Genomic DNA, 23,806 nt, shown 5'->3' with positions numbered 1-23,806 from the left:
TGATAGTTAGGCCTTCCTTCTGCAGGGCCTCTAAAACCTTCTTCAGGTGGATCAGGTGATCCTCCCAGGTGGAGCTGAAGACAGCAATATCATCAAGATAAGCTGCACAAAAGTCATCCAACCCAGAGAGGACTTGGTTCACCAACCTTTGGAAAGTGGCAGGTGCATTCTTCAAGCCAAAGGGCATTACCACACATTGATAATGACCTCCTGGGGTTGAGAAAGCAGTTTTGGCCTTGGCATCCTCGGCTAACCTGATTTGCCAATAGCCAGCTGTGCTCAGAAAACTTGGCAGAAGCCAATCTATCAATGAGCTCATCTGCTCTTGGAATTGGGTGAGCATCTGTCCTAGTGACAGCATTGAGACCTCTATAGTCCACACAGAACCTCATCTCTCTCTTACCATCTTGGGTGTGAGGTTTTGGTACAAGGACTACTGGGCTGGCCCAGGGGCTCTCTGATGGCTCAATTACTCCCAACTCAAGCATTTTCTGTACCTCAGTCTTTATACAGTCCCTGACATGGTCAAGTTGCCTGGAGATCTTACTCTTCACAGGCAGACTGTCACCAGTGTCCACCTCATGGGTGCACCAGTTAGTCTGACTAGGTGTCAATGAAAACATATGTCTGAAGGACTGTAGAACTTGTCTGCAGTCCTGTTGCTGCTGGTCAGTGAGGCTGCCAGCTAAGGCCACACCATCAACTGAACCATCATCAGGGTTCTGAGTCAACAGGTCTGGGAGAGGGTCACTCTCTTCCTCCTGTGCCTCATCTGTAGCCATGAGCAAGCCCATGTCTGCCCTGTCAACATATGCTTTGAGTCTGTTGACATGGAGCACCCTGTGGGGGCTCCTAGGGGTTCCAAGGTCTACCAAGTAGGTGACCACTCCCTTTTTCTCAACAATGGTGTGGGGTCCAGACCATTTGTCCTGGAGTGCTGCTGGGGCTACTGGCTCCAACACCCACACCTTCTGTCCTGGCTGGTACTCAGTCAGCACAGCCTTTTGGTCATGCCAAGTTTTTTGAAGTTCTTGGCTAGCCTCAAGGTTTTTAGAAGCCTTCTTCTTATACTCAGCCATCCTGGAGCGGAGACCAAGTACATAGTCCACTATGTCTTGTTTAGGCTTTTTGAGAGGTAACTCCCATCCTTCCTTCACCAGACATAGGGGTCCCCTTACAGGATGCCCAAACAAAAGTTCAAAAGGGCTGTAGCTAACCCCCTTTTGTGGGACCTTTCTGTAAGCAAACAGAAGGCAGGGTAGAAGGATGTCCCATCTTCGCCTACGCTTTTCAGGTAAACCCTTGATCATACCCTTGAGGGTCTTATTGAATCTTTCAACAAGCCCATTGCACTGTGGATGGTAGGGTGTAGTGAATGCGTAATTAACACCACACGCCTTCCACATAGCAGTCAAGTACCCAGACATGAAGTTTGCACCTCTGTCTGAGACAACCTCCTTTGGAATGCCCACTCTTGAGAAAACTCCCAGGAGGGCTCTTGCCACAACAGGAGCTGTTGTGGTCCTTAGGGGAATAGCTTCTGGATACCTGGTGGCATGATCCACTACCACCAGTATAAATCTGTGCCCAGAGGCTGTTTGGGGATCCATTGGCCCAACAATGTCAATCCCTAATCTTTCAAAGGGTACCCCCACCACAGGCAGTGGTATGAGAGGGGCCTTTGTCGTGCCACCTGATTTGCCACTGGCTTGGCAGGTCACATAGGAGCGACAAAACTCCTTAGTATCTTCTGACATATGGGGCCAGTGAAAGTGAGGGACAGGCCTGTCCCAAGTCTTGTTCTGGCCTAGATGTCCTGCTAAGGGAATATGGGCTAAGGTAAGAAGGAAACCACTAAAGGCCTGAGGTATGACCAACCTCCTGGAAGCACCAGGCGTGGGGTCTCTACCCTCAGAATAAAGAAGTCCTTCATCCCAAAAAACTTTATGGGTACCTGTAGCATTCCCAGCAGCCTCAGAAGCAGCCTGCTGTCTGAGGGGTTCAAGAGAGGGGCAGTCTAACTGAGCCTGCCTCAAGTCTGCCCTTGAAGGTCCCCCTGTCTCAAGAAACTCAACCTGTTCAGGTTCAAGCTCTTCCAGGACAGTTCCTTCAGGAGTCTCAGAATCAGCTTCCAGAGAAGGCTGATCCTCACTTGAGGTCAGGGGGGGAAGGCACTGCCTTAACCCTACTGCTCTTTCTCTTGGATGGCACTTGGTCCATAGTTTCAGGATCCAAGGCCTGTTCAGTGTGGCACTTTTTTGCCTGTGACCTGGTCACAGCAAGGACATGAGCTGATATGCCTAACATCTTTGCATGAGTCCTATACTCCACTTCTGACCATACTGAGTTTCCAAGATCATTGCCCAAAAGACATTCAACTGAAAGGTCTGCACTTACCACAACTCTTTTGAGGCCAGTTACCCCTCCGCAGGAGAAATTAACAACTGCCACACTATGTGTAGTAGTGACATTGCAAGCATTGGTCACCAGGTAATTATCACCCAGTACAATCTGTCCAGGGTCCACAAAGTTAGGTGTCACCATAGTGACACTGGCACATGTGTCCCTGTAGGCCTGAGCCACTTTATCATTAATCAAAGGTGTCTGTCTGTACTTGCCCAAAGTATTGGGACTCACAGTAGTGGACATAACCATGTCCACATCACAGATCAGAACTGCCTAAGTTGGAATCCTGACTAGGCCAGAATCCACTCAGTTAACCCCACTATAGCCTTGGGTTGGGAACTACCACTGCGGACTGTACTAGGGGGTGCAGTTGCCTTAGGGGCTGCAGTGGCAGGGGCTGTACCTTTCTTGGTGCACTCACTAAACCAGTGAGAGGCAGATTTACAATAATTACACAAAGGTTTCTTTGGACCTTCTTTCTTCTTCTTCTTAGAAGTTTGCGACCCCCCTTCATTAGAATTTTGGGGGCCTGATGAAGACTTCTGGTCTTTTTGTTTCTGATCCCCACCTTTTTGGTCTGCCTTTTTCTGATCACCACCTTGGTTCTGGGGCTTCTGCTTAACCCTGGTTCTGGCCCATTTGTCTGCCTTCTTTCCCAATTCTTGGGGAGAGGTCAGATCTGAGTCAATCAGGTGTTGGTGCAACAAATGGTTCTGACAATTTTTAAGGATTTGCTCTCTCACGATCAAATTATACAATCCTGTATAGTCCTTAACTTTGCTTCCCAGTAACCAACCTCCCAGAGCCTTAGTGGCACAATCAACAAAATCAGTCCAGTCCTGAGTCTGTGTCTTCTGGGTATCTCTGAACATCAACCTGTACTGTTCAGTGGTTAGGCCAAACCCATCAATTAGAGCACTCTTCAGGACAGGGTAGTTATTAGCATCCGCATCACTAACTGTGAGGAGCTTATCTCTGCCTTTTTCTTCAAAGGAGAGCCACAGGATAGCTGCCCACTGACTCTGGGGGACCTGCTGGACTTTGCAGGCCTTTTCCAAAGCAGTTATCCACATGTGGATGTCATCCCCAACTTTGCAGGGGGGCACTATCTTACTCAGGTGCCTAGTATTCTCATGGGACCTGTCTTTATCCTTAGGGATATTGGTGCCACCAGTGGGTTGTGACCCACCCAACTTCTGCTCTCTAGCTAGGGCAAGCTTCTCTTTGGCAAGGGCAACTTCTAGTTCTTGCCTCTCAATCCTTAAATTAGCTTCCCTCATCCCAGCCTGATGTTCCCTCCTTTAAGGAGAGGTCATCCTTCTCTGAGCAAGGGTATTGGATCCCCTAGAGGCATTAGAGTGGAGGGACTCACCTGAGTGGGACCTTCTCCTCTCATACCCCTGGTTAAGTCTACTAATAGGTCTGTATGGGGCTAGCCCATTCTCAGCCCCATGTAGGCTTAGGTTAGCCTGGCTAAGTCTCCCAACTTGGACCTGGCTATCTTGGAAAACCTCTTCTTCAGATTCTTCCTATGGTTCATCTCCTTCTTCACCTATGACAGTGGGGTCTGATGCATCATCTGTAGAGGGTAAGACCTCTTCTGCATGAACTGAGGGACCTTGTCTAGAGGCCTTCTCAGCATCAGCTCTCTCTAAGAGTTCTATTAGGTGAGAAATGGTAGGGTTGGAACCCCGTTTCAATCTCCTTGAGGTACACAAGTGTCTCATCTGTCGGAAATTGAGCATTTCATATCTAGAGGGTGCCCTGGGAGGGTCACTCCCCACAGGAAGAGTCATACTTGGCTCACCTGTGGTAGACATGATTCTAGTGCGGTGTGGTGTGGTGTGCGCACCTACCTACACTATGTGTTTTCTACTAGAACCTCTCTAGGAGTTGTAGTCAGGGTGTGCTAGGCCCTTTGGTCAACAACAACTAAGTTCAGTAGAACTTACGTATTCTAAGTCTTGTTATATGTACCTATGGTACCTAATGTGATCTTTCAAATGATATCTCAAAGATTACAATTGGTAAAACAACAGCAAGCTCAAATCCCAACCGCTGCACACCAAAGTGAGAAGTTGGCCTGGTATATGATGTTCACTATTCTAGTGAGCACCTTGCACCAGTCCAAACAACCCTTATGGTGATGGTTGTAAAGTCAACCTTATAGACCAGCTATCCTAGGGGTAGCATGGACAAACGCAGTCTTAGGCTAAACTCAAGAGGGCATGTGAAGCCAGCTGTTTTACCATATGCAATCCTTTTAATACCAAATGAAAGGACACCACACAGGTTATATATTCAAAATATATGTATTCATTTCTAAATCAATCCTCTGAACTCTTTATGAGGGCAGAGGCACAAGCGCATAACAAGTACCTCAATATAACATACAATAAGTTGCACAAATATGGATAGGCCCTGGTGGCCCGCTAAACCATATACTAAAATAGTGGTATAAGAACCACATCACCAACAGTTGGAAGGCCTAGGGCCTTGGGAATCGCTGGGGCTACACTGGACTAACAGTTAAGAAGCAGGAGGCCCACGGGATGCGTTTGCAGAGTCTAAAGGCACACACGTGCACACGTAGGAGTAAATGGGTGCGTAAAGTTAGAAAGTTAAGGATTTAGGAGTCTTCCGACTGGACTAGAAGCTAACCACTGAAAACTAAGACACTAGGAGTGTCAATCTTCACAGGAGCACAGCAGTACTCGCGTTACCTCACCCACAGGAAGCGGGTGTGTTGGACACGGCCTCGTGGCGTGGCCCGACCCCGTCCACATGGAGGGCCCAGGACGACATCGGCCCTCCATTTACCTACTATCGACCCCCCTGACACGCATCTTCACGAACCATCGGCGCGGGCAGCCTCCCCGGCCACCTACAGCTCTCCCCCTCCCTGGTACCCCAGCGGAACCTGCTCGCCAACGCTGCCAGCCTGGCACCCTGACCAGGCCACCCCTTCCGGCCCGACTCCATCTTGGGACCCTCACGCCCGAACACGTGGCCGCAGCCGTCCCGGGTCCGGCCCCAGCGAAGCCCAGACATTGAGGCACCAGGATCCTCCTAGGTGGTAAAGTGGCCACTCGACCAGATCCCGGAGGAGGGGAGTCTCGATGGGCCTTCCACCGCCCCGGACGCCTGGTATCGATCGCTCTCCAGGCTCCCTGGGCGCTGGCTCCGCCCCCCTGCTGGGTGTCTGGACACCTTCATCCCGGCCCCCTCTGACCCCCGGGCGCGAGGATCCGGACATCAAAGCCCTCCAGTCCTATATCTGGGCCAGCCCCGGATCGAGAGGGTAGTTGTATCTGGAGTCGAAGCCCTGCTGACCTCGTCGCGGCTGATCCTGATCCTAACTCTTGCACCTGGAACTATCTTCGAGGCCCTGCTGACGCTGTCGCGGCCTGACCAAGCTGAACCACCTTCGAGGCCCTGCTGACGCTGTCACGGCCTGTCCAAGCTGAACCACCTTCGAGGCCCTGCTGACGCTGTCGCGGCCTGTCCAAGCTGAACCACCTTCGAGGCCCTGCTGACGCTGTCGCGGCCTGTCCAAGCTGAACCACCTTCGAGGCCCTGCTGACGCTGTCGCGGCCTGACCAAGCTGAACCACCTTCGAGGCCCTGCTGACGCTGTCGCGGCCTGCCCAAACTGAACTACCTTCGAGGCCCTGCTGACGCTGTCGCGGCCTGACCAAGCTGAACTATCTTCGAGGCCCTGCTGACGCTGTCGCGGCCTGAACCCTTGAACTATCCACGCACCAGTGGGTGCCAAGACTGTCCCGCTACCCCCTTCCCCCGAGACCACGACATTACGGATCCCTCGATCCTTGCCGCTACCCTGCCAAGAACTTGCTTTGAGTACTTATATAAAGATTCTTGTGAACATCCTTCTTGTGTAGTGTCTATCTGTAAGTAGTGTGATTGCTCTGCTGTTACGATTGTAGGAGAGGAGCCTCGCCAAGGAGGCCTCCCTACGGCGCTCGGCCTATTCCATACAGAGAGGTGGGCCTCGGGGCGGACAGTCAGACACCTTCTGTCTCCCCTGGGGTCGCCTTTCCAACATTGATGGCAAGCGACGGGATCCGAGCCCACGCAAATCGTACAGCGAGTAACACGTCACTACTGACAGAGACCCACAGCCACGATGACTACTAAGGAAGCCGGAACGACCGCAGAATTCCAGAAAGACCTGTTAGAGGAGTATACCCATAAAGAACTTAAACAATTTTGCAAAGACTTGGGTATCGCTACCACTGGACTAAGCACAAAGGACGATTTCAAAGAAGCGCTGCAAACCTGGGTGGAGACCAGAGAGACCCCACCCCAAACGAACGATGACATTGTCCGAGAAGTACCCGTGAGTACCGTCATAGCCCCATAGAGGAAAGAACCGCCAACAGGGACCCGGGCCTCTCCCACGAAGATGCCCGGGAGCGAGAGAGGAGTCGGCTCCATGAACTAGAGCTCGCCCGACTCCGGCTGGACGGAGAACTCCAATTAGCAGAAAAAAAAATGGCCCTTGAACACCTGCGATTAGAGGGAGATCTGGAGGAGAGGCAGCGGCAAAGAGAATTGGAAGAAAAAAAACTCGCATACGAACACGAGCGTGGCCTCAAAGAACTCGAAATCAAAGCCAAACTCGAAGAAGCTGGCGCCACGGTAGCCCGGAACCCCTCACCTCCTGCCGACCCAAAGGTCCACATCCCGAAGGATATCGTCAAGGAGTACTACAAGAATGACGATATCCAGCAATGGTTCAAGGCGTACGAAGTTGCCATGACCGCGCACCGCATTCCGCGAACAGACTGGGGTGCCGGCTTATGGGGGAGATTCGTCAGCGAAGGAAGAGACACCCTGCTGGAGCTGGCCGACGACGTAATGTCCTCCTATGACCACATGAAGGACGCCCTGCTTGTCCGGTATGGCCTCACCCCCGAGATGTACCGGCAGAGATTCAGAGACTGCAAGAAAATCCCCGGTACCACGTGGGTCGAGTACGTGAACTTTTATAGCAGGGCCCTGGAAGGATGGATAAAGGGCAGCAAAGTGTCCACCTACGAGCAGCTGTTCGACCTCATCGTTTGGGAGCACCTCTCCAACAACTGCTTTGTCGAGCTCCGACAGCATCTACTCGACAGCAAGCTAACCGAGCCCCGGAAACTCGCCGTCGAGGCCGATCGATGGGTGAGCACCCGGGTCCCCCGAACACCGATAGGAGAAACCGGTCAGGGCGGCCGGGGGCACCCCCGCCAGCGGGGAGGCGGAGGAGGACAGAACCAGAGCCGAAGCTTCCCGCCGGCCTCGGGCCGGGGTCCCCCTCCAGGGAACCCCCCGAGTAACACTTCGCCGTCCCTGAAGAGGGACCCCCCCAGCTCGGCCGGGGCCCCCCCCCGAACATTACTTGCCACAGATGCCAGCGGACCGGTCACTATGCCAGTGACCCCCTCTGCCCCATGAACCAGCGTCCCGGCACCACTGGGCCTCCGACCCGCCAGTTCGCTGCTGCAGCTCTGGGAGAAGAGAGAGAAGAAGACGAAGAGGTCTACGAGGAAGATCAAATCGAGTATGAACCGGCCGCCATGGCCCTAGCCTGCCTGGGCAATAGAGACCTGGTACCCCAGGCCCCGCTACCGAGCAACACTCGAAAATACCGTCAGTGGGTCCACATCAATGGACGACGGACCGAAGCCCTCCGGGACACGGGAGCCAGTGTGACGGCCGTCCGCTGCCACTTGGTGACCCCCGAACAGATCATCCCGAACGAACGCTGCCCCGTGAGGGCCGCCGACAACTCAGAAACTCTATGCCAGTTGGCCCGAATTCCCTTCGAATGGGGGGGAGTGTCGGGCACCCTCAAGGTGACCGTCCGGGACGACGCCCCCGTGGACTGCCTCCTTGGGAACGACCTCAAGAGCTCTCCCTGGGCCCAAGTCGAGCGGAGAGAGCACCTAGGAATGATGGGATTACCAGAGTGGGTCTGTGCGACGACCCGATCTTTGGCGGCCCGAGCCCCGGCAGCGACCGAGGCCGCCCCGACCGAGGAGCCGGAGTGGCCCGAGCCACCACCCTCTGCCATCCCCGAAGAATGCGACTCCGAGACCAGGCCTTCGGAGCCCGGAAACCACCACGAGCTCAGCGACATCCCCGAACTAGCCCAATGGCGCCAAGAGGGTGGTCCCACCCGAGAACAGTTTCGGCAGGAACAGAAGACCTGCCCTTCCCTCGAGGGGACCCGCCAACAAGCCGCTGCCCAAGCTACCGGGGACACCTCAGGGTCCCACTGGGTCTACTGGGACCACGACCTCCTATATAGTGAACAGAAAATTGCCGAGCTGGGGGCCAGCCGAGTGCTAGTGGTTCCCCTGCGATTCAGAGACTTCCTTTTGAACCTGGCGCACGATGTGCCCCTCGCAGGGCACCTGGGGCAGGACAAAACTTACAGCCGCCTGGTGACCCATTTCTACTGGCCCAAAATGCGCACTGATGTACATAACCACTGCCGCACCTGCCCGACATGCCAAGCCAGCGGAAAGAGCGGGGGGAAGGTGAAGGCCCCGCTCCAACCTCTTCCAGTAGTGACCACCCCCTTCGAGCGAGTGGGAATAGACATTGTGGGGCCCCTGGACCCTCAAACCTCGCAAGGGCATCGCTTCATACTTGTCCTGGTGGACCACGCCACCCGCTATCCCGAGGCCATCCCCCTCAGAACCATCACCGCTCCCGTGGTGGGGCGAGCCTTGATGGGGATCTTCTCCCGAGTAGGATTCCCCCGGGAGGTCGTGAGCGATCGGGGCACGAACTTTATATCTAAATATATGCGGTCCCTGTGGCAACAGTGCGGGGTCACATACAAGTTCACTACCCCGTATCATCCCCAAGGGAATGGACTTGTGGAGCGGTTCAACCGGACACTCAAGGGAATGATACAGGGCCTAGAAGAGCCACTACGACGCAGATGGGATGTCCTGCTGCCCTGCCTCCTGTTTGCCTATCGGGAGGTACCACAGAAATCCCTGGGGTTCAGCCCCTTTGAACTCTTGTACGGACACCCTGTCCGAGGTCCGCTCAGCCTGGTCAAAGAGGGTTGGGAAACTACCGTCCAAGGCGCACCACCGGATGTCTACCGATACCTCCTGACCCTCCGAAACCAGACTCGGAAGTTCCGGGCCCTTGCAGAGGCCAACCTGGAGGCCAGTCAGGAGGACATGAAACGCTGGTACGACCAGCACTCCTCCTCCATCGAGTTCGAGCCGGGCCAGTGGGTCTGGGTCATGTCCCCGGTTGAACCCTGTGCCCTCCAGGACAAATGGTCGGGCCCTTCAAGGTGATCGAGCGCAAGAGCCCCGTCACTTACCTCGTGGATATGGAGTCTCCCCGGAACCCCCTCCGGGTTCTGCACGCCAACCGGCTCAAACCTCATTTTGCCCGCACAGAACTGAGCCTGCTACTCGCTACCGACGATGGGACCGAAGACAACTCCGAGCCCTTGCCCGACCTCCTAAAGTGCACTGAGAAGGACGGCTCCGTCGAAGGTATCTCTCTCTCCCCCGACCTGACCCCCGCACAGCGCCGAGACTGTCAAGAACTGTTGGGACAATTCATAGATCTGTTCTCCCTCACCCCCGGGGTTACCCAATGGTGTGTCCACGATGTCGACACCGGGGACAGTCAGCCAGTACGACACCGGGCCTACCGGGTCCCCGACCGAGTTCGGGCCTGCATCCAGACGGAAGTCACCAAGATGCTGGCCCTGGGGGTAGTCGAACCCTCCGACAGTCCCTGGGCCAGCCCAGTGTTCCTGGTCCCCAAGGCCGCCGCACCTGGCACCCCGCCAGAACTCTGGTTTTGCGTCGACTACCGGGGGCTGAATGCTGTTACGAGAACCGACGCACATCCCATCCCCCGGGCCGATGAACTGATCGACCGCCTGGGGGCCGCCAAGTACCTCAGTACCTTCGACCTCACCGCCGGGTATTGGCAGATCGGCCTCACCCCTGGCGCCCAGGAGCGCTCCGCCTTCTCCACACCCGACGGCCACTTCCAGTTCAAGGTGATGCCCTTCGGCATGAAAAACGCCCCGGCCACCTTCCAGAGACTAGTAAACAAAGTACTGGCGGGGCTGGAAGAGTTCAGTGCCGCCTACCTAGACGACATTGCGGTCTACAGCCTCCACTGGGCTGAGCACCTGAAACACCTCTGGGAAGTCCTGACAGCCCTCCGCCGGGCCGGGCTAACTGTGAAGGCAAGCAAATGCCAGATAGGCCAAGGGTCTGTGACCTATCTGGGACACCAAGTGGGGAGCGGCCAAGTGGCTCCCCTCCAACCCAAGATCGACGCCATCCTAGCCTGGGAACCCCCGGTCAACCAAACCGCCGTCCGAGCCTTCCTGGGGCTCACGGGGTACTATCGGCGTTTTATCAATAACTATGGGAGCATTGTGGGGCCCCTCACGGAACTGACCTCGAAGAACCGGCCCCAAAAAGTGCAGTGGACACCCGCGTGTCAGGTGGCCTTCGAGACCTTGAAAGCAGCCATGTGTACCGCCCCTGTGCTCCAGGCCCCCGACTACAGCCGAGAGTTTGTGGTCCAGACCGACGCCTCGGAACACGGCATCGGGGCGGTCCTATCGCAAATGGACTCCGCGGGAACTGACCATCCTGTGGCCTTCATCAGCCGGCGGCTGCTGGCCCGAGAACAGCGATGGAGCACCATCGAGAGAGAAGCCTTCGCTGTCGTGTGGGCCCTCAAGAAACTCAGGCCCTACCTCTTCGGCACCCACTTCCGGGTGCAGACTGACCACCGGCCCCTAAGGTGGCTGATGCACATGCGTGGCGAAAATCCCAAACTGCTGCGATGGTCCATCTCCCTCCAAGGCATGGATTTCACTGTGGAGCATCGCCCTGGCAGTGACCACGCCAATGCTGACGGCCTGTCCCGGTTTTTCCGCCTCGACGAAGAGAGCCCCCAGGAAGATGGGTGACTCTCCCCGCCTTCAGCTGGAGGGGACGTGTGTTGGACACGGCCTCGTGGCGTGGCCCGACCCCGTCCACATGGAGGGCCCAGGACGACATCGGCCCTCCATTTACCTACTATCGACCCCCCTGACACGCATCTTCACGAACCATCGGCGCTGGCAGCCTCCCCGGCCACCTACAGCTCTCCCCCTCCCTGGTACCCCGGCGGAACCTGCTCGCCAACGCTGCCAGCCTGGCACCCTGACCAGGCCACCCCTTCCGGCTCGACTCCATCTTGGGAACCTCACGCCCCGAACACGTGGCCGCAGCCGTCCCGGGGCCGGCCCCAGCGAAGCCCAGACATTGAGGCACCAGGATCCTCCTAGGTGGTAAAGTGGCCACTCGACCAGATCCCGGAGGAGGGGAGTCTCGATGGGCCTTCCACCGCCCCGGACGCCTGGTATCAATCGCTCTCCAGGCTCCCTGGGCGCTGGCTCCGCCCCCCTGATGGGTGTCTGGACACCTTCATCCCGGCCCCCTCTGACCCCCGGGCGCGAGGGTCCGGACATCAAAGCCCTCCAGTCCTATATCTGGGCCAGCCCCGGATCGAGAGGGTAGTTGTATCTGGAGTCGAAGCCCTGCTGACCTCGTCGCGGCTGATCCTGATCCTAACTCTTGCACCTGGAACTATCTTCGAGGCCCTGCTGACGCTGTCGCGGCCTGACCAAGCTGAACCACCTTCGAGGCCCTGCTGACGCTGTCGCGGCCTCTCCAAGCTGAACCACCTTCGAGGCCCTGCTGACGCTGTCGCGACCTGTCCAAGCTGAACCACCTTCGAGGCCCTGCTGACGCTGCCACGGCCTGTCCAAGCTGAACCACCTTCGAGGCCCTGCTGACGCTGTCGCGGCCTGACCAAGCTGAACCACCTTCGAGGCCCTGCTGACGCTGTCGCGGCCTGCCCAAACTGAACTACCTTCGAGGCCCTGCTGACGCTGTCGCGGCCTGACCAAGCTGAACTATCTTCGAGGCCCTGCTGACGCTGTCTCGGCCTGAACCCTTGAACTATCCACGCACCAGTGGGTGCCAAGACTGTCCCGCTACCCCCTTTCCCCCGAGACCACGACATTACGGATCCCTCGATCCTTGCCGCTACCCTGCCAAGAACTTGCTTTGAGTACTTATATAAAGATTCTTGTGAACATCCTTCCTGTGTAGTGTCTATCTGTAAGTAGTGTGATTGCTCTGCTGTTACGATTGTAGGAGAGGAGCCTCGCCAAGGAGGCCTCCCTACGGCGCTCGGCCTATTCCATACAGAGAGGTGGGCCTCGGGGCGGACAGTCAGACACCTTCTGTCTCCCCTGGGGTCGCCTTTCCAACAGGGTGCATAGTTCCCAAAGTGTGTCGGGTTTCGTCGTGGAGTTCTATGTAGCCTTGGAGAAAAGATGCTGCAGGCGTCCAGGAAAAAAGAGTCCGGTTGGATCCAAGGTCAGATCGAGGATGAGGAGTTCCTGAGCGCAGAGGGGACAGAGTCTGGGTCACTAGCCAGTGACCAAGATGGAACCAGGAAGGAACCAGGCGATGTCGGGAAGCAATCAGGCGATGTCGTGAAGCTCGTCTCTGCTGCCATGTGGACCAGGATGTGTCGACGACGACCGGGAGCTGGGCACGGACTGTCCCACGAAGGCTCTCACTGTCGGCGGTGACGGCTTCCGGATTGGAGTCAACAAGCCTTGGCAAAGGCAACCCACGCAGGATTCAAAGAGGGCTTCTTACTCAGGCCAGCAAGGACTGAGGGGCTTCTCCTTCACAGGGAAGCAAGGGCCAGTCTGGAGCAACCAGACCAGCAGTGTAGATTTCGGGTTTCATCGTCACAGAGGCCACTAGCCAACGGGCAAGTGACCGGACAGACGCGTCGAGCAGGAAAATGCAAAAGGGCCCCACGTAGCACTCAATGAGTGTAGAGATGTGATCTTTGGTGCAGTTGATGCTCGGGGCTGGGGCTTCTCAATGCCCAATGCACAACTTCGAGGGTGCCTCATAAGCTGCACGGAAAGCGTTTCGCTGGCTTTCCAAGATGGCCGGTCCCACGTCTCTCGTCGCCTCCACGGGTCTCAGCTTTGCTGTGGCTGTGGATCGGGCTGTTGGATGTGTGGAAGTCCGGGTATCGTCAGGCTCTGTGTTCGGGCTCCGGCGGGAGCAATGACAAAGCAAACCGTTGAGCGCTTGATGGTGCCTGATTGCACAGGGTGGTCACTCCTTGACCACAAGGGAGATTCTTCAGTCTTCTACGTCGAGTAGGATGTCGAAGGTCCAGAGTTTCGTATCAGAGTTTCAGTCAGGATAAATCTAAAGTCTTGGGACTCAGCTCCTACCTATATACCAAATCTAGGGGCTGGATTACCTGCTAGGTACCCCCTATGGGTGGGACCCAGGAAGGGGGTGGTTACACCCCTTTCCCTTTGTCCAGTTTCACGCCAGACCTGGGGCTGGAGTGCCCCAGCACCGGTTTGAACTGGACTATGCATGGGACACCATGTGTGCCCCAGGCAGTGTCTCATTTCATTCAGCCCTCCCTGCCCCAATACAGTATAGCCTGTCTGGGGTGGTGCTAGCACCTCCCTGTGACAGGAAACCTTTTGTCCAAGCCTCCCTCGCTGGAAAGGCTCCCAGCAGCAGGAGGTCAGACTTGTGTCTGTGGCAGCAGCATCCATTTTGTGATGCTGAGGCTCTGGTTAACTTTAACCGGGATTAATGAAAGTAACATGTCTTCTCCCTCTAGAAGGGTGGAATGCTACCCCCATCGCCAGGACTGGCGAGGGGGTAGTATTCCAAAGCGTATGACACCTTACACGACATGTTTTGATAAAGCCAAGCCAAAGATAGCATCTGACTGCGAGGTTCATAAAGCACTTAAGAGTATATGGTATGGCAATATTCTAGAACAGCTATAAGGACATGGTTCGGAAAGCTGCAGACAGGCTCAGCTAATGCTAGAGCACCATCTCACATAAAACCAAGCACTCTGCCTTCAGGATTGTTAAGGGAATTACGAAAAAAATGATGCCACGGTATTTTCTTCAAGAAGATTATTTCTCAAGACAAACACTATTAATTATCTGTCTCGTCACAACATGAATTGTATGGTATATATCTGTCATCAAATATAACGTTCATCCAATGGTTATTACCAACAAATACAAATACAAGAAAAGAAGGAAAAACACAACATAACAAATAATCTGATTTGTAATTTTTTTAAAAATTATTTTTAAAGATCCTTTTTCATTTTATACATTATTAGTACAAATCAGCCAACCAAACAATATTCAATCTTGTGAGGAATGACGTTTCAAAATCCAAAAACCAAGTATTTCAAGATCCAAGAGGTCAAAATGTCCTCTTGTTGTGGACCCTTAATCCAAGGGTTGTGTAAGAAGCCCAATAATTTATTTACAAGGAAAAAATGGCAATGTCTTTTCTTGGCCTGATTTCCTTTTCGAACACCAAAATAACATGGAGCATAAGCAGCCAAACAGGTTTTTGTGGCTTCAAAACCAAATGATGCTCCTAGGGAATATATCCACACAATCTCCAAATCAAAACAGGTGTCGAAATTAATGATAACTGTCGACGCGTTTCGGCCTTTCAAACAGTTTTAGGCCTCATCAGGACAAAGGGCAACAATATTCATATAAGTGATCCTACAAAAAACAAAAATTAACACAATCAATAATAATCAACTTATAAAATTTGAAATTTGACAGTCTGTTTCACGGACACAGGCACCCATAGGGGCCACTCCCACTATAAGATGAAAAAAATCCTCAAGGTTTTGGTATCGTAAAAACTATTTACACACCGGAAAAAGAAAACGTGATCAGAAAACCATCACCATAGATTACTATTCTTATTTACACTCATTCAGTAAAGAAGTCATTCAGTAAAAAAGCCCTTTCGTCACCGTGCTTAATACCAAAGTGTAAGGTTACACGAGTGAATAAAAACAAAAACAAATGGACTCGGGTATGAGTTTTGGGGGGCAGGGGTCATTTTAGGGGTCAGGGTGGGTATGGGTTTTGGGGTGCTAGGGGGTAATTTTAGGGTTCAGGGTGGGTATGGGTTTTGGGGTGCCAGGGGTGTAATTTTAGGGTTCAGGGCGCACCCTAAAACCCAAACTCACCCTGTACTCTAAAGTTACCCCCTGGCACCCCAAAAGCTGAACACTACATTCTGATTGCGTATCGCGCTGCCTCCATGCTCAGGAGGATCTGCTGGTCCGGATCTGCTTGCCCTGGTCCACTTCTGCTCGCCCTGCTCTGGAGCTGTTCTGCCTGCCCTGTCTCTCTTCGGGACCCACCGAGCCTGACTCGTGCACACTGCCTGGACCTACTCTGTATGGCCTGGTTCTTTCTCCTTTGTACCTGCTGTCTTCACTGGCGGAGTTAGGACACAAGTCTCACTTCTCTGAAGCTGCTCTCACTCACCCAGACCCTCCCACCCGCTCCACTTGTTCTCTCATCTTCCTTCCTCCCTACTTCTGGGTCTCTCTTTCCCCACTGCTTCTCTCTCGCTTTCTCTCCCCCTCTCTTCGTTCACTCTCACCCCCCACTGTGTCGGTCTCCCTGACCCCACCAAGTCTTCCTCTGTACCCCCTCTCTCTTCCTCCTCCTCATGTCGATGAGAGGGAGCCCAGGGCCCTCTCTGAAAATGCGAGCTGGAGGTGAGGTAAAGTGTGAAAGCACCAAGGTGTGAACCGGGAGAAGAGGTAGGGGAGGGGGTGGGCATCAGATAGAGGGTCAAAGGGGGCACTGGCTCTCAGAGAGGTGAGAGGGGGCGGAGAGCAGCCGGAGGACAAAAACAACACCAGAGCAAGAGGCGGATGCTCCTCGGGGAGCCTGGAGTTGTAAAATGAAGAAACGCACACTTCTTAGCACAACAAAGAAGCCGAAGGGTGCCTTTCACTAGAGCCAAGAACCTGACCCATCGCGAACAAACATTAGCCACAGGAGAAACCAGCGGTGTCATGAAAACAACAAAGGACAGAGACAGACGACTGCCGCCGAAACCTGAAAGTACAACTTACACAGTGAATAAAAAGACAAGCAGCAAACGTAGGCAGTGACTGACAGACACTTAGCATGGGCGTCCGTGTGTGTGGGGGGGGGGGGCGGGCTTGGAGGAGGGGTGCTCGACGGGGGGCAAGCACCACTCCTTGGCCCCCTTCCTGCGGACTGTGGTAAATAAATAATTAATTACCGGTTCTATTTTTCAGGATACTCATATAAACAGATAGCTCAATAAATAAGAGTCAGGATTCGAGGTATCTTGAGTCACAGGCTTTAATCAGACATAAAGGACAGGAACAGGACAGCCTGCATGGGAATAGGATGGCAGCTGCCGGGGGCAGGATCTGGGAGCATAAGGGATAACTTTTAATATCGGTGTACAATATTTATAGTTAAACAAATACATTACATTCAATACAGTAGGCGTAGCAGTAGGCGTGGTTTCGTAGCAGTCACGAAAGATAAGGGCAAAATGATGTAACAAGAAGGCGTGTACAGGGCGTATACATAGACATGTGATGTAAACGTAACAGAATATGTCATAAATGGGGCGGAAACATGGAGGGGGCTACCTGAGCAGCTGGGACCTCTAACCTAGTGGTGTGTGCAAACGGGCAATGACGTGTTACCAGGGAGAACTGGGGGCTATGACTTCTGTGCTAGAAGAGGAGACTAAAGTCTGGAGTGTCAGAGCGATATGTACCCAGGCATATCTAGTATCTGGTGTTTATAGTACATGTTGATAGAATCCAAAAGTTATCAGGGCAAAGGCTACTTGATACTAAGACTGGTGCATGCATAATTCTACATGTATTTCGTGTGCGAGGAATATTCTATGAATATTAATACAGTATTTCTCTTACATGGAGACATAAAGGCTAGACCATGACGGAAACTATTGATGCGATTCAGTAGCTTAGGAATGCAGAGAAGGAGGGCTGGACTGATAACTAGAAACATAACATATTCTTGGCAGACTGGGAGGCAGAGCCAGGCCGGGCCGGGCACTGCGAGGCAAGAAGTAAGCTAAGGGTCAGGGATACAGGTGGGGGCTGTATCGCTCCTTGGAGAGGGTTCAGGAGACAGGAGCTGAATCTGAGTCCGGGCCCTTTTGAGGCCTAGAAACGGGGACAATTCAATGAATTAACGTGCACACTGTAAAATGTGGCAACGTAAGTTTACATAGGCCTAATATTCGTAGCTTTCACGAGGACTGGAAACTGGCATACTAGAGATGGACACAACTGTAATTGCGTCTTTAATCGATCAGGGGGGAATACATGCATATCGATCATGCACATATAACATAAGGTGGGGAACACGTAGGCACATATAACATGGCAAAATTTACTTTTCCACATTCCCTCCTTGTGCCCTACGTTTCCATCAGGAAACATCAATATTCATGATACCATCTATCATTTCATATAGCATCATTTGCTCGTCTCGAATTGTCTTGGAACGGGATTTAGAGCGGGACTTAGGAATACAAGAGGTAGCGCACATGCCGCAAATCGCAGGGCCACATTGTATACAGAGGCAGCAACTGAATATGATCATTACTGCAATACCTAGAAATGACAATACTTTCCATCCCCAGGCAGATATGATACTCCAGAGCCAACCGGACCATGTCCAGGTGCCTGGATTCTGGTGTAACTGATGGGCAATTTTATGAAGTCTGGTTATAGCTGAATAAACAGACGGTGCGTTATTAGGAATGAAAATGCAGCAACTAGATCCGATGACTCTACATGCTCCTCCTCTATCGGCCAGTACGACGTCAAGAACGAGACGATTTTGGAGCACGACAAATCTCATAGCAGATTGCTCTTCAGTTAAGTTACCTAGAGCAGAAGTAGTCTCATTCACTACTGCTTCAAGGGTTCTGGTTAGCCTACGTATTAACTTACTATTCTGGACAGGTCCTATGAAGAAGAAGAAACCTTTATTGAAGTCTTGATACTGTTCTAGAGTAGTTTCAGTTTGATCGACAATTGGGGACTCGATCTCCCTTTTAGGTCTGACGTGTACTAGATGTGTGTTTCTGTGATAATCAGATGGGGCTAGGAAAACTGGTGGCAGTAGGAAGGCAATGTAACATGTTCCATCCCAATCGAGGGGCAGACGAACATATGCGGTCTGACCACAAACAAAATAAGAATGACGTGAGGCTTTAAAAATAGATTTCCCACTGTCACTATACTCGACAGTAGTAGTACAATCACTATGTCCTACATGTGCGGAACCATTCTTTCTGACACATAATTCGCCTTTGACTGGTAGTACTGAAATAGCAGGCAAATCTGGAGTAGTCTCGGACTGAACATTCAGGACCATAAAATTCGAAGAATAATTACCTAAATCATATACTTCATTTTCTAGATCTAACCCTGTTCTATGGGAGAGACCTTGCTTGTCTGGAAAACATGTTCTATTCAGAAGGGACATATCATTGGAGGATGACGTTAAAGTGGACCATGCTCCACACGAACCATTATGGGAAAACGGATAAGGAAAGAGTGGCAGAACTCCCTTCGGTGTCTGGAAAGGGGGGAGTCGACCACACACCCAACAATTAGTGGCATTGCTGGTCTGGTGTGAATAGTGTAACATTCTGATAAATGTATTATTTCGCATAGCAAGACGATAGGATAGCTCGTGAGGAGGCAGATCAATAAATGTGTGCTCTACTGTAGCATTAGAAAACATATTTACATGTGAAATTGGAAAACATAAATATAAAGCATAACTTGTACAGGTAACCATAAGACTCAAGAAGAACAAAAAACTTAGAACAATGATACATGTGATAGAGTTTTGACTAACTCTCTCACTATGGGGGTCTATCGCATACATGTCAGAAACCTGTCTAACCGTTTCACCCGAGAGGGACTTAGACAATTAAACTGGCTGACTTATTTTACTAGACCGGAGTTTCTTTTTATACTCCTGTTGCGGAGTTTCCTCTAACAGGGGAGGCTTGAGTTCAGAGTCTGTTTTTAGGCAGTCTGTAGAAATGAGGCAGTCCTTAGAAAAAGTCTTTTCACGAATTCCATGGAATTTCTTTATATGGGACAGGTGGACCCATCCCTTCCTGCCCTCGAGTTTCACGGCGGTCCTTGTGGTTAACAAGACGAGGCGGGGCTCCTTCCAACGGGGCTCCAGCGGACTTGAACGATCAAAATTCCGCACCAACACCAGGCTTCCTGGAATGACTTCATGCGGTTTCACCTCGGTGTTGTCTGGAAATGCGGCGGCAACCTGTGAACGACAAGAGTGTAGGGCAGACATCAAGGAAGCTAGGTAATCTGTCAGCATATTACTGGAAACATCTGTAATACTGCGGGGTCTAGGTGTACCCCACATGTTTGGGGGGCGGCCGAATACGACCTCATACGGGGACAGACCTGATCTGGAATGTGCAACCATTCTCATGTAGAATAAAGCAACTGGCAAGGCGACTAGCCAGTCTACACCTTTCTCTTTACACACTTTTGCAATGCGGACTTTCAATGTCTGATTATGTCTCTCTACGAGACCAGCTGCTTCAGGATGGCGCACATAATGGAACTTCCACTGGTACCCTAACAGAAGGGAAACATGTTTCATAAGTTCAGATGAGAATGGCTGGCCGTTATCAGAATACACGACCCTAGGGAGTCCATAGCGGGGAAAGAATTCACGAACCAACTGCCTGGCAGTGGTCGCGGCTGTGTAATCTGGAACTGGATATGCTTCTGTCCACCTGGACAAAGCGCATACAACTACGAGGACATACTTAAAACCTCGACATCGCTCCATCTGAATGTAATCCATCTGGAGGACTTCAAAAGGGTGGTCAGGAGGTTGGAATCCACCTTGTTCCACCGGGACACTTTTACCTGGATTGAACTGGCAACATTTCATACAGGTACGGACTTTCTGCTTGGCTGCAGCTCGTAAGTGCTTGTTGAACCAAAGGTTCTGAATACTGTCTAACATAGCTTTTTCTCCTAAATGTGCTGGACTATGTGCGGTATTGATAATGACTTGAACCATAGAGTCGGGGAGAAACCATGTGGCTTTTCCCTTCGTCACCCATCCTTGATCTGTCTGGACCCCTCCTTGTTCGGACCATTTCTTGATTTCTTCGGGAGTAGCGTGTAACTGTATATCTATGACATCTTGTGTAGGGTCCTTAACTGTCATACAAGTAGTCGGATCTGGAGTGAGTGTCTGTGTCGTGTTAACTAGAATGTCTGGGGTCTGAGCTGTAAGCTTGGCTGTTCGATCTGCTAGATCGTTACCTTGGGAAATGATGTCAGTAACTTTCGTATGTGCTTTGCACTTCATGATAGCGATAGCTGTCGGTAAATGTATTGCATCTAACAGAGCTTGAATGAGGAGACCATGCTGAATCTTGGTTCCATGAGAAGTCATGAAACCTCTCTCCTGCCAGAGCACTCCAAAGTCGTGTACGACTCCGAATGCATAACGTGAATCTGTATATATGTTTACTTTCAGGTTCTTGGCACGTATGCAGGCTTGGGTCAGAGCAACTAGCTCTGCTGCTTGGGCAGACAAGGTGTCAATACGATGTGTTTCTATTACTTCGGTGTTAGTAGTTACTGCATACGCGGCTACTAGTTCTCCTGTACTTGTTCTCATACATGAACCATCCACATAAAGTGTCAGGTAGGGATTAGGTAATGCAATGTCTGTCAGGTCTTGTCTTGGCTTAGTCATAGTGTTAACAACTTCCACACAGTCATGTGTGGCAGGATTTGAAGTAACTGACGGTAACAGTGTAGCAGGATTTAGAATGTTGCAGCGTCTGATTTCTATGTGTGGCTGGAACAGTGTCAGTTCATAACCTGTTAAACGTGCAATTGTCAAGTGCTGAGTCTGTGTTCGGTTTAAAAGAACCTCCACGGAGTGTGGAACTTGTACTGTCAGGGAGTGTCCTAACACTATGGAATCACTTTGTCTGATAGCTAGAGCTGTGGCTGCAACTGACTTGAGGCACGCAGGCAGAGCCTGGGCTACTGGATCTAATGTGCTCGAAAAATAAGCACAGGGCTTGTACTGTCCTGCTTGATCTTGTGTGAGAACAGATAATGCAGTACCATCACGTTCTGTGACAAAAAGTGTAAAAGGCTTACTGTAGTTCGGTGTTGCTAGAACAGGTGCTTGACATAAGGCTTTCTTTAATTCATTAAAAACAAGTGTATGTTCCTGGGTCCAAGGGAGGACAGTCGATACGGCTGCCTCCTGTGTCGTTAACTGTATCAGTGGCTTAGCTAGAAATGCATACTGAGGAATCCATTGTCTGCAATAAGAAGTGAGGCCAATAAAAGCTCGTACCTCCTTCTGTGTCTTGGGCTGTGGAAGACTCGCTATTAACTGGATACGGTCTGGTGTCAACTGCCTACCCCACTTGGACAGAAAGTGGCCTAAGTAGATCACTTGCTGGACACAGAATTGTAATTTGGAAGGGGACACCTTGTGCCCCTGCTCGGCCAGAAAATACAGGACTGTAAGTGACGCACGCTCGCAGTCACGTTCAGAACGGGCTGTGATCAGTAGATCATCGACATACTGGAGCAGGGCAGTGTCAGTTGGCATGTGAATATTGTCTAGTTGTCTCTTAAGTGCTTGACTATAAATACTAGGACTTTCTGTGAAACCTTGAGGAGCTCGTGTGAATTTATAGCTCCTTCCATTTAAACAAAAACCAAAAAGGTACTGGCTGTCTGGATGAATGGGGACACTGAAAAATGCATTTTTGAGGTCGATAACAGTGAAGAACGTAGCTTCAGAATCAATGGCTGTCAAGAGGGATGAAATATCTGGGACTACTGGGTACTGCGGTATGATACATTTATTAAGTTCTCGAAGGTCAATCACTAATCGATATACTGGAGGTGCATTTGGATCAGTACGTTTCATGACTGGAATGATAGGAGAATTACATACATTGGAGTCAGTTTCTACAACCACTCCTTGAGCAATAAGCTCGTCAATAATTTTGGATAAGGCTGCTACAGCCTCAGGTGGCAATCTATACTGTCTGATTCGTGGCAAAACTATACCTTGCTTGAGAGTCACACGATGGGGTGTGATTTGCATAAAACCTACATCAGTTGGACCTTGCGCCCATAAATGCTGTGGCACATTCGATAGTCTTGGATCAAAATCACGTAATACATAGTGACCTTTGAAGTCTCTCAAAAACAATCGGACTCCTTCTGGGGAGCAGCAGATTACTGCACCTAATTCTTTCAGTGTTTTAATGCCTAATAAATTTTCTGGACATGCTTTCGTAAGTAATAAATCAGTAGTTCGGGACAATGGACCAACTGCTAAAGAAACTGGTTTTGAAATTTCGTTAATAATAGGCTTTCCTGAAAATCCAAGGGAAACATTTCTAGAGCCTGAGAGCGGAGCCCCTGGAACCTCGTCATGACTTATAGTAGTCCTACTTGCCCCTGTATCAATCAAAAACTTTCTGTCTTTCCCTAATACTTGACTGTGCACATAGGGACCCTCTTGATCTACAGGTATCTCGATGAGAGGCAAGCCTACCTCCCTCTCTAGGCTGTTTCATGAATACTGTTGATACTCTGGATACTCCGTCTGGGCATACTGGTACATCTGTTGTGTAACATGCTGTGTTGCAGCGACAGGCTGCGGTGCTAGAACTGTCTGTTGTGCATTCTGTGGTGGCTGAGAAGTCTGTGAAACTTGTTCTTGTCTAGGCGGACGTGGTCTTTCTTTAGTCTTACCAGTAGCTATGTTGTGTTTCAGAACTGCACACTCGTTTATAAAATGACCTGGCTGTTTACAATAATTGCAAGTCCCTTTAACGGGAGCTGCAGGATGACTGGCTTGATTCGGACCCCTCTTCTGACTGTCTTGTGGAACAGATTGTGCAACTAACACTTTCATTTTCGTGTCTTTCATACGTCTCCTTTCGTGTTCTTGCTCTTCCCTGATTCTGTTCTGGTGATACTGGAGCATCTGGAGCATTTGTGACGGGGTATTGGCTTGCCAGGTACTTTCGACTTTCAAAACTCGATTTTTAACTTGTGGACTTGAATTCTCGACTAGTTTAGTAACAAAAAGATGAGGGTATGACTCACTACTTGTCTTCAAACCACTGTTAATAATAAAACATTTTTCAAATCTAGAATAAAAATCACTAGTGTCTTCATCCTGTTTCTGTTTACATGCTGAGATTGCATCCCAATCTTCCTTTTTCGTGGCTAGTAACCTTGGCAAAACTTGTATCAATAACTCGGGCAATTCTTTAACTTTACCCCCTAGACCGGTACCTGGTACTCGTGAATTATCTTCAGCTTCTAGAGCTGTCCAATCTATCTTTTTCTCTCCCACC

The 23,806-nt window shown here is 51.3% G+C and overlaps 1 protein-coding gene across 4 annotated transcripts in view; it reads right to left on the bottom strand.

Annotated features, from left to right (window-relative positions):
- Window positions 1-23,806, bottom strand: part of MINDY4 (MINDY lysine 48 deubiquitinase 4) — a 638,720-nt gene that overhangs the window by 445,196 nt on the left and 169,718 nt on the right. The window lies entirely within an intron of this gene.

This window comes from Lissotriton helveticus, chromosome 10 (genome assembly GCF_964261635.1).
Source record: "Lissotriton helveticus chromosome 10, aLisHel1.1, whole genome shotgun sequence".
NCBI lineage: Eukaryota > Metazoa > Chordata > Amphibia > Caudata > Salamandridae > Lissotriton > Lissotriton helveticus.
Note: the sequence above shows the minus strand (reverse complement) of the source record. Positions and strands in the feature narration are given on the sequence as shown.